Here is an 11,407-nt window from a genome sequence, read left to right as displayed (position 1 = left end):
GATGCATCTCCTGGTCCCCACCCCAGCCTGCTCCTGCGCCAGACCTCTCTTCCCTTTCCACGCCAGAAGCGACTTGCTCATTGCCTCCTCTTTCTGCTCCCCCAGGGACACCCAGTGATATTTCTTCACAAGTTGCAGATGGGCTGTGGGCTGTAGGCTGCTTCTGCTGACAGGAGTCCCTGAGCAAGAAGCCCAGAAGGGCCAAGCTACCTGCTTAAAATGGGTAGGAAGAAGAGAATTGAGGGAACTCAAAAACAAGTTAATATTCCAATAAATCATCTTGCCTCACAGGTCACTTTGATGCCTCACCCCCCCCACACACTTCCTTCCTGAGCCAACTGTCATTTGCAAGAAGGTTCTGTTTGCCAGGGCTCAGCCCCATGGGAGGAGTTGAGGCTCAGAGAAAAGAAAGGAACTTGAAGTGGCACTGGAGGCTACTAAAAAAACTGAGAGTCAGGAGGTGGGGCATCTGGTAGCACAAATCCCAAAAACCTGCACTAGAAGACTCTTTCCCCTTCCTCCCTATACTGCTTTAAGGCACACTTCATGGGAATTCAGTTGGGTTTAGTCTTGGAAGACAGGAATGTCAGCATTTAAGAATGGGACTCTTGCAAAGGATGGGTGGTGGGTAGTGGGCAGTGGGTGGAACAAGCCCTCCCAATATTGACTGCTGGACAGAACAGAGCACAGGCCAGCTCCTTCACAGCTAATCAACCAGAAGGATCTTCTCACCCCATGGCCCCTGCCCATCCAAATTACCTAAATGCACCCTTTGAGGGGTTTCCTTTGAGGAAGCTATGGCCTCTCAGTGTTTAGAAGACAGCCAAGGGGTGGACTGTGAGACTGTGGCCTGAAGATGAAAGAGTCACCCTCTCTAATCTTGAGGGTTAGTCACACACCCTCAAGCCTGGATGTCCCCATCCAGAAATCTTTCACCTGACCTCAGCTGTTATCTCTAGCAGCTCCCAGCCCTCCAAGGAAGGTGTGCCCAGCTTCCACTGTGGCACCAACTTTTGGGTGAACCACAAGTGGCTGGAATGACTTATTCTGTTAGCTGATCTGTAGCAGCCAGTCAGTTGGATTGTGACCCAAAGGCAGAAATTCCTCCTGTAGTTAATCAGCACTGGTTTCTGCCAAGGAACTGGGTAGAGCACAGGCTCTGGCCCACCATGGGTCTCTGCTGACACACAAACCCAGACTCAAGGCTATGGCCAGTGGAGCCACTGGACCTCAGGACCTCGAGCTGTGTCCAAGTTACCATCCAAGGTAGAGTATCTCCTTACCCAGGCCCTCTTTGGCTGGAAATCTCCAATGGGATCCTGGTGGTGATAAGCACAGTGATTACAAGGGCCTCACCCTGCCTTGTCCTAGACAGAGATAAAAACCCCAGAGGACTAAATACCAACAGCCTGTGTCAGCCATCAGTGAATGCTTGTTGAGTGAATGAATAAATGCGGGGAACACATGGCTTCATATCAATAAATATTAAAGATCTACATGGTTTCAGAGCCATTTTACATGCTTTGGGAATACAGATGTAGTTTTGGATGCTCTCCGTGTATGATTTTCCTAGGTGAAGAAAGCAGACTCACGCAATGAGCACTCATTAAACAGTTACTGAACACCTACTGTGTGCTGATCACTGTGTTGGAACAAAAACAATGACCAGCCCCTGCCTCCACGGACTTCACACTCTCATGAGACTGACAAGAAATTAAATGCAAAATGTACAATAAAGTGTGATGGATATTTCTGAGTGCTGTGAAATACAAAAAGAAGGGAGCTTCACTGGAACATGCTATTCAAGAGAAGTCTTCCTGGGAAGGGCAGAAGGAAGAGGAGGGAAGACAAGGACCCATGCTACAAAGACTTGAAGAGCAGACCAGGGGTGGACATACCAGCTCCGAAGCTAGTGCAGAAATTGAGGCATAGCCACCTCCTCACATTCAAACCCCACCTATCAAATAAGCTGTTGTTTGATCTTGGACAACTTCCTCACTTGGACCTTCAGTTTTTCATCATCTGTGATAAAATGGTGATAATAATATTGCCATCTCATAGGGTGGCTGGGAGAGTTCAATGAGTTGATTAATACAAGGAAAGATCTTAGCAGAATAAGTATCAATATGCAATAACTAATAATGTTATTGTTACAAGAGCTTAGCTGGGGCTAGAACCAGGGAAATCATAACAATAGGCTGAATCCAAGTCATCCTGATGGAACTAAGTCATGGGACTTGGTGACAGGCTGTGTCTAGGTAAACGAGATGGAGGAAGAATCAGCAATGATTAGCTCATTGTTGATGAACAGTGTGGAAATTGCAATAACCCCTGAATTAGGACATCAGAATACCTGGGCTTACTCCTGACTCTGACATTTGGTGGCAAGGTAACTCTGGAAAATCACTTAGAGCTCTGAGCCTCAGTTTTCACATCTGTAAAATGAAGGTAACATTGGCTGCTCTGTGTACCGTACAGGGTGGTACTGCAAAGCAAGCAAAAAGTAGGTGCGAAGGCCCTTTAGTCAAATTAGAAAGTGCTACCAGCATGTGAGTTGTTGTTATCCTAAATGTTCTAGCTTAGGAAACTAAAAATACATGCTTTGGATTCAATCTCCAACAAAGAGGAGATTCTAGATTTCTTTTCTTCTTTTATTTGTTCTTAAAGTTTCTAAAGCTGTGCTTCTCAGACTTGACTGTGTCTACAAATCACATGGGAGTCTCACTAAGTGCTGAGTCTGATTCAGTGGGTCTAGGGTGGAACCTACATTTCAGACAACTCATGGATGGTACTACTGCTGCTGGTCCAGGGACCACACTTTCAGTAGCAAGATTCTTCACAGGACCACACAGGTACGATGGTCCCATTGCACAGGGTGAGCTGACAGGAAAGTCTAAGGAGGGGTGTGGGGACCCGCGAGAGCGTTCAAGACCCACAGCCGTCAGGGTCCTGCCAGCTGCTCTTCCTTTATTGACTGTCACTCTTTTTTTTTAAATATACATATTACAAGGTCTGTCCCTGGTGGGTCTGAGTTTTATATTATTTTTTTCACATCTTTATTGGAGTATAATTGCTTTACAATATTGTGTTAGTTTCTGCTGTACAACAGAATGAGTCAGCTATGCGTATACATATATCCCCATATCTCCTCCCACTTGTGTCTCCCTCCCACCCTCCCTATCCCATCCCTCTAGGTCGTCACAAAGCACCGAGCTGATCTCCCCGTGCTATGCAGAATGGACAGTCACTCTTGCTGAGTGCCAAGCACTATCTAAACACTTGGCCGATATTTAATTTCATCCCCGAAACATCCCTGTGTGATAGGTACTGTTTTTGCCCCTGTTTTATAGATAAATTGTTTATAGGTTAAATTGTTTGCCCAAGATCACACAGCACACAGCCCTTATACCTCCAATTCTAGAGCTGAGCCCAGAGCAGAGATTAATAACGCACAACGCATTCTGTGATCAGCTGCCCCTCCAGACTACAGAGCAGAAAAGCAACTGCTGATACATCATCCACTGCTGAAGGCTGGTTAGAGCTGAGTCACTCAATGACAGCGACCTAAACGAACAATCCTAGATCTGCCCTGGTTCCTGTCCTGCCTGACGTTCATCTCCCTGTCACTCCGTGAGCCCCCTAGGATCCATCCAATGATCCCTTTCCTTGTGTGTATTACAGCTTCAAAACTTCGGCTCCATAACCAGGCTACCTGTCTTCAAACCCTGACTTCGCCACTTATTAGTTACTTCACTGCCTCAAGGCTCAGTTTTCTCTTCAGTAGCATAGGGATAATAATAGTACTGACCCCACAGAGTTGTTGAGAAGATTGAACGTGATAATGCACGCCGAGCACTTAACCCGATAACTGATACACAGCATGGGTTCCATAACTGTTCTTGGTATAATTATTAAGGTAAAAGTAAGAACAGGCTTGCAATCCCTGTGCTGTGAAATCAGCCCACCACACCACAACCACCTGACCCCCTCCTCAGATGCTGTGAGGAGGACCCAGGGTGTGTGGGCTTGGGCAGTGTGAATGACTCGTACTTCTGCAGGAAGTTCCAGGCCACTGCACCTGCCAGCCGCATCTGCCACTGCTTCTCTTAGAAAATGGGGAATGTGTCACATTTATGGGGGCGCTTTATCGCACATCAGGGAGCGCTTTGAACATATGTGTGGATCAACTTCTCATGACTCTGGCTCCAGGCCTGCTATGAGTCAGTCTTGCAGTCCCGACTCAGTGCCACACTCCTCCAGAGTTGGTCCCGCACGCCATGCCCCTCCCTCCACCCCTGCCTGCTGTCACCAGCCACCACCCTGAATCCCCCAGGAATCCAGGATGGAAGAGAGAGATGTTGAGTGATGTGAATGACAATTGCCAAAGAGCCACACTGGCCCTCCAGGACTTGTTAGCTGCTATTAAAAGATACTCCAAGTCATTATTGTGACATTATGGGGACTTCGCTAATCTCAGACTCCCTTTGTGTTCCTAATGGAGGGGAGTGGCCTCGTGTGAAAAATCCCATTTTGTGCCTTTCTTCTAAAATTTAGTTTAAGAAAAATAACTAGGGGCCAAATGGGATGTTCAGCCATTGAAAATGAGTAAGATAAGGGTTTTGGTACAGAACAAGTGAATCACAGAAGAGTCAGGTAGACATTAGAGATGGCAGACACACAGGATGAGTTAAGAGAGTAGAGGATATTGAATCACTTGGTGAGCAAACTGTCCTCTTCCGATTCTCTTTAATGCCTTCCAGTTGTATCAGTGAGAAATTCTCCTTTAGAGCTAGTGTGTCTTTAACATCCTGTGACACCAGCTAATCTTCCTTTTTAACAAAGAGACAGCTGGCCCACACAGAGAGGCAACACAGGACAGCCTGCTTGGGGTAAAATCTCAGCTAAGACACACACTGACCTTGAGAACTTGGGCAAGTTAATCAACCTCCCTCTGGCTCAGTTTCTTCATCTGTAAAATGGGGATAATAATAGTCCCTCTTTCACAGAGTTACCGTGAGGATCAAATGAGCAATTTCATGAGAAGCAGGCTTGGCACAGGGCAGTCAGCCAATGTGAGCTAGTATTATTTGACAGCCAACAGTATCTGACTGGAATATAATAGCTTTGTTCTTATTGTACTTATTTTTAAGGTTCTCTTCTACTTGGGGGACATGATATGGTTTTCCATTTTTAGTAGCAATATGAAATGATTTATAAAAGAGATGTACTTAAGTGTCAGTCAAAAATAGTATACTGGGCTTCCCTGGTGGCGCAGTGGTTGAGAGTCCGCCTGCCGATGCAGGGGACGCGGGTTCATGCCCCGGTCCAGGAAGATCCCACATGCCGCGGAGCGGCTGGGCCCGTGAGCCATGGCTGCTGAGCCTGCGCGTCCGGAGCCTGTGCTCCGCAACGGGAGAGGCCACAACAGTGAGAGGCCGGCGTACCACAAAAAAAAAAAAAAAAAAAAAAAGTATACTAACAATAAAACAGGTAATATTAAACTGTAAAAATCACTGAAAGTGTTACTTGAACAACTGAATTTTGGGAAGGAAGATCCAGTCTAATCCATTCATTTTCCAAGTGAAGACCTAAAGCCCAGAGACGGAAAGTGACTTTCCTGAGGTCACACAGAAAGTTTCAGGCAGAGTACTTCTAGAATCCAGAACCCTAACTCTCAGCCAAGTGTTTTACCCAACACACTGTACTCAAGTCACTAAGTTGATAGTGCCTTAAGGAAGCACAAATTAAAAGGCAACTTTGAAGTGAGTAGCCACTCGCTTTGAAGACCTAGAATTGGAGCTATTATTATGGAAGGCCTCAGCTACAATGAGACACTTTGCTCACACACACAAAAAAGGAAATAATATCATTTTTGGAGTTTCAGATAATTCAAGCAGGGCACGAAAACAACTCAGAACCCAGGATACTGTTTTCTTTGGAGCATGTACAAGATATGCCTTCGGGTTCCTAATTTTTTTTCCTCATAAAAGCATATTCAGACTAAAGTAGAAAATACTGTGATGATTTTTTTTAATAAAAGCAAAAAGGGCAGGCAAGAGGGTGTTTGTCTCATTAGAGAACAAAGGATGAACTTACATGGTCCAGTGTAACCACAACATAACAAGATTACATCGCAGGCGGGGAAATAAGTCCAGTGGAAATTGGAGATCAAAAAAAAATTTTTCCCTAGCCATGGTCTGAGTATTTACTGACTCCAAAACTGAACATTGAACTCCCAACCCTCTTTATCCTTTCTTTTTAATAGGCAGGACCAGGGTGGAGGGTCTTTCAATTTCCACCCTTCTTTGGCATTGATTACTTGCAAATGCTCTGGAGACCGGGGAATGGGCTTCATTCTATTAGTAGGAATAACAACCTTCAACCACACCCACTGCAATAAGCAGTGTACTGAACTTCACCTCTAAAGAGGTCCTTCCTTCCCTTTAGGAAGATAGAACTCATGTCTTGTGAATAGAATCTGGAGCAAAGAGGAAGAGTTTGAGGTGAAACCAGAAAAAGAGATCTACCTTGGAGTACATTATCTGATGAACATTCGTGTTCCCCAGCTGTACGTCCCACCCATTACTCTATGAGAATCACAAACTCAGAAGTCTTCAGGGCCCAGGCAGATAATGGAAATGAGAAGACCAGGCCCTCTGGCAACAGTGGGGACCTGGAAAATGTGTGCCTCTCTAAAGGGCCACAACAACTCAGCTCCACTCACCTGTTGCCTTGTGATGTAGGCCCAGTATTGCCACATCTTTCCATCATTAAAGAGAAGCCAAAAACCTAGATTTTTATGTAAATTTTTTTGATTTTTAAATGTCAGTGACTAATTCACTTTTTTCCAAAACACAGTGTAGGCTCCACACAAGCCTCTGAGCACCAGATCCAGCCTGCAGGCAACTCTGCTCTGTGGCCTCTCCCTAAGCAGTCTCATTCCTTTCTGAGCTTCAAGCACAAAGCGTGAGCAGTGAATCCCCAGGCTACAGTACAGCCTCACCCTCACCAGTGCTCTAGATCTGCTTTTCTCAGCTCAGGCTCTCCTCCTTTTTTTTTCTGTTTATTTGTTTTGGACCAACATTAAAGGCATGGATGAAGGAGAAGGAAGCAACGAAGGAAAGAGAAGAGCCTAGTCAACGGCATCCAACATGGCAGAGCTCAGAATTGCCTCTTGTTCTTCTTGGTAGCTCCAACCCTGAACACAGTGCCGGGTGCACAGTAGGTGCTTAATAAATGTGAATGGATGATAAAATAAAGGAATAAACTGGAAAACAAATGAAGTCACTGTGTTGTCCATAAGGAATAATAACCAGCATCTGAAGCAGAAATTATCAGCCACTGTAACGAAAGCACAGATGGTGAGACTGGAGCCTATGAAGTCAGAGGTCAAACTAGGGGAGAAAAGAAAGAATTTAAAATTCCATAGCCTGGATCAAAGTTGGGATATATCATGTAGAGACAGAAAGCTTGGATTTGAGTCATTGTTCTGCAAATTATTAACCACGTGATTTGGGGCAAGTCTTGGAACCCCACTGGGTCTTGGTTTCTACATCTGGAAACTGGGACCAGAGTTATCTAGCTCCTAGAGGTGACGTGGGGATCAGATGAAATAATGGAATTTAAAATGCTTTGTAAACTAAAGAACACCCCAGAAGTGGGTGAGGGGGACAGGAGAGTCAAGTCACGCAGAGGATGCTGAGTCAGAGGCCGTGCAGAGCCATCATGTTTCTGGGGCTGTCTGCATCATTTAACGTGTCAAGACAGCTGTTGGCTTAGCCCTTGGCTTCAGTCATCCTGATTAACAGGTGCCTGCCCAGCCAGGAGTTCGACTCCCAGCTGATTGGATGACTAAATGGGGAGGAGCTCCTGAACGTGGCCTGTGACTGGAGAAAGCTAAGACAGCAGCCAAGAAAGAAAGCAGCCTTCCCTGCCCAGCCCAAGGACAACTGGGTTGTCTATGAAACTCATCCTACAGTCTGTCTCCAAGGGTACATGTACAACAATTCTACTGGGGTCTCAGTGTTGATAAAGAGGGAACTCCAGTGAACAAGCTCATTCACGGTGTGAATTATTTATGTTCATAACATGCAAGTTTACACAGATCCATTAATGAAAATTATATCTGGCAACTACTTCCAAACAATGATAATAACTGTGGTTTTAAATAGTGAGCAAGATAATAAAACAGAGCAGCTGTTCTCCATCCTGCAGAGTATCCCCTTGACTTCAGCAGCTGAAGCTGGATAAATGGTTAAGAACATGGGCTCTGGAGACAGACAGACCTGATTCAAAGCTTAGCTCTGTCACCTGGAGCCATTTACTTACCCTCTCTGAGTCTCAGTTTCCCCAAATGTAAAGTGGGAATCATAGTATTAGCTACTTTCGAGTGAGGTTCTTAAGATTAAATGAGTTGACCTTTGCAGGACACTGAGCACAATGTTTCCCTCAGAGAAAGCAGTCCAAAATTGGTAGATAGCATGTCTTCTTCTACAGCCACTTTGGAATTCCATCTTAGACCTAGTCCCTTTCTCATTGGGATCTGGAAGATTTCTAGACTGTTAAGGGTGGATGCATCATTTAATTAAGACTATTGAGGACAGAAGGCTTTTTTCCCTTGGTGCCAGAGAGTATCTTGAAGGTCCGTAAGAAGCTTTTTGGGGAGACCAAGAGAACCCAAAATTAGAAAAGCTCTAGACCTCCCATGAGCTCTTCACCCAGAAGGGCTCCACTTTGATCTGTTTTCTTATATTGTAGCTCAGTGTAGAATTTTTGCTTGATGAAAATTGTTCACTAACCCAGAAGGGTGCCACTTTGATCTGTTTTCTTATGTTGTAGCTCAGTGTAGAATTTTTGCTTGATGAAAATTGTTCACTAGTAAAAGTAATTCTACCTCTTTGTTGTACAAAGAGAGCATCTGAGACCCAGAGTGAAGTGACTTGCCCAAGGATACCTTGTGAATATAAATCAGACACAGGACTGGCTTTTATGTCTCCAAACCTTTGTTAAGCATAAATAAAGATTTGTCTAAATTATCAGTTATTGGATAATTACTATCCCTAATGCAGCTATTCTGCCCTTAATCAAAGTTACACTCAGTCCAATGTGCTTCTTCTACTTTAAGACATGGGTTAAGAAGATACTATCTCACATCCAGGGATATGGGGAATCTCACTTAGATATGTAATATGTATTATATACCTTGTGCCTGGGATCTGCAAAACAACCCAAGAACCCTCACCTTCTGTTGCTTTACTTTAGCTTTTATTTTCAAAATAATGGAAGAGCAAACCAAGCCAAATTAAAGGATATAGGGAGGAAATAAGAAAGAAGGGAGAAAATAGAATGCATGAAATCCCAAATTAGAAGGATTCTGGGTATGTACAGTGTCTAACCCCCAGAAGCACCGTTAAAGTATCACCATGATGTCCTCATGTGCATCCTCAGAGCTGGCAGCCATTGAGTGTTTGTTTGAGCCAGGCCATGTTCTAGGTACTCTGTACACATTTTCTCACTTGAACCTCTCAAGGACCCTGTGAGGTAAGTATTATTGTTCCCATTTTTACAGATAAGGAAAGAAGTAGAGAGAGAATTAAGTACATAGGACAAGATCACAAGACAGGCAGGGCCACAATTGGAATTCACATCAGTGTGACTCCAAGACTCTTGCTCTTAACCATGGTATACAGTGGACTCACTCTACTCCCACATGTAACTTACACAGTTTCAGCTAATGTTCTAACAATCAAAACAAAGAGAGAGATAATACAATAGTATAGGTGGTCCCACCTGTCCTACCCACTGACCATGAACCACAGGGAGAGTGTCAGATAGAAGATGTGCTCTGATGGTCGGTCCACAGCCACATGCCTTTTGTAGCATCCTTGCCACAGCATATAGAGTAATTCTAGACATGATTTTTCACTTGACCTAAATGTAAGCCAGTTATGTCATTTGAGAAGCAGCAGCAGTCAAGTCCAATATTGGGAGAACAATGACTCCATCAGTGTTTTGACTCCATCAGTCTCCAACCAAGGCAAGTCCTTCTAAGGGATGGTTAAGGAAAATTTTGACCACACACAACTTTTCTCCTTACTTGCTCACTTTAGAACCCAGTTCCCAGGACTTCCCTGGTGGCACAGTGGTTAAGAATCCACCTGCCAATGCAGGGGACACAGATTCGAGCCCTGGTCCGGGAAGATCCCACATGCCGTGGAGCAACTAAGCCCATGTGCCACAACTACTGAGCCCTCGTGCCACAACTACTGAGCCTTCGTGCCACAACTACTGAAGCCCGCCTTCCTAGAGCCCGTGGTCCGCAACAAGCGAAGCCACCACAATGAGAAGCAGGCACACCACAACGAAGAGCAGCCCCTGCTCGCTGCAACTAGAGAAAGCCCGCGCACAGCAATGAAGACCCAACACAGCCCAAAAAATAAAAAATAAAAAATAATAAAAAGCCAATTCTTTAAAAAAAAAAAGAACCCTGTTCCCTTAGAAGTTATGCTTCCTTCTCTGGACCATCAGAGAGCCTGATGGGCAGGCAAGAGAGCGAGCTTCTTGTCCTGACCACACCACCAATCTGGAGGGCTATGCCTCTTCACGGTCTGCCACAGGAGGGATTGGACTAAGCTGATCACTGAGGAGCCAGATGATGAAGAAGCCTGGACCTGGTATTTGGGTCTAGTCTCTGAAGGCTGAGGGAACTGAGTTAAGCCAAGTTGAGCTCTACAAGGGGACTGCCCAGACCCTCAGGATATTCTGGGTCTCACACAGCAGACACCAACCAACACCCCCACCCCCTTCCCAGGTACTCCATGTTGTTTAGCGGCTAGGCCAGACCTCTTCCTGGGTATGTGGGGAAATGAAAGGGACAGCTTCCTGGCCTGGAGGCACAGTCGCAAGTGGGCTGGGACTCAGACTTTGAGCTGAGGAAACAGGCTACAGAGCCTCTCTCCATCCAAATCAGCCCCCCTCTGCCCCAGCCACCAGCCACTTGATAATTCATAATCTTGATGACAGGAGAGAGATGGGGGAGCCAAGAAAAGGAAAAAGATCCTTTCCAGCCAACTGGGATCTGAACTGTTGAATCCAGAAGTTTATTTTATTAAAAATAAAAAGAGAAAAGAAAAACAATTGACCAAGTGTGATTATAGAGTGTCTGAGACTGCACATGACTGGCCTGCCTGTGAAAGATGAGGACGTCCTCCTTCAGCCAGTGGTTTTGTCTACATTGCACCAAACAACCCACCACATTCTCTTTGTTTCTTTATACAAATTGACCTGTTTTATTTGAACAAATAGACCAATTGTTTGAGTGCCAAGCAGCAAATCCTTCGTATTCTCCGGCAGCTTAGCAAAGTTTCTCACATAACAGCCTGCCTGCCTCTCCGAGCTGATGAAACAT

This window comes from Mesoplodon bidens (genome assembly GCF_964165515.1).
Source record: "Mesoplodon bidens genome assembly, chromosome: 4".
Taxonomy (NCBI): domain Eukaryota; kingdom Metazoa; phylum Chordata; class Mammalia; order Artiodactyla; family Ziphiidae; genus Mesoplodon; species Mesoplodon bidens.
This window is presented reverse-complemented; position numbering follows the sequence as displayed.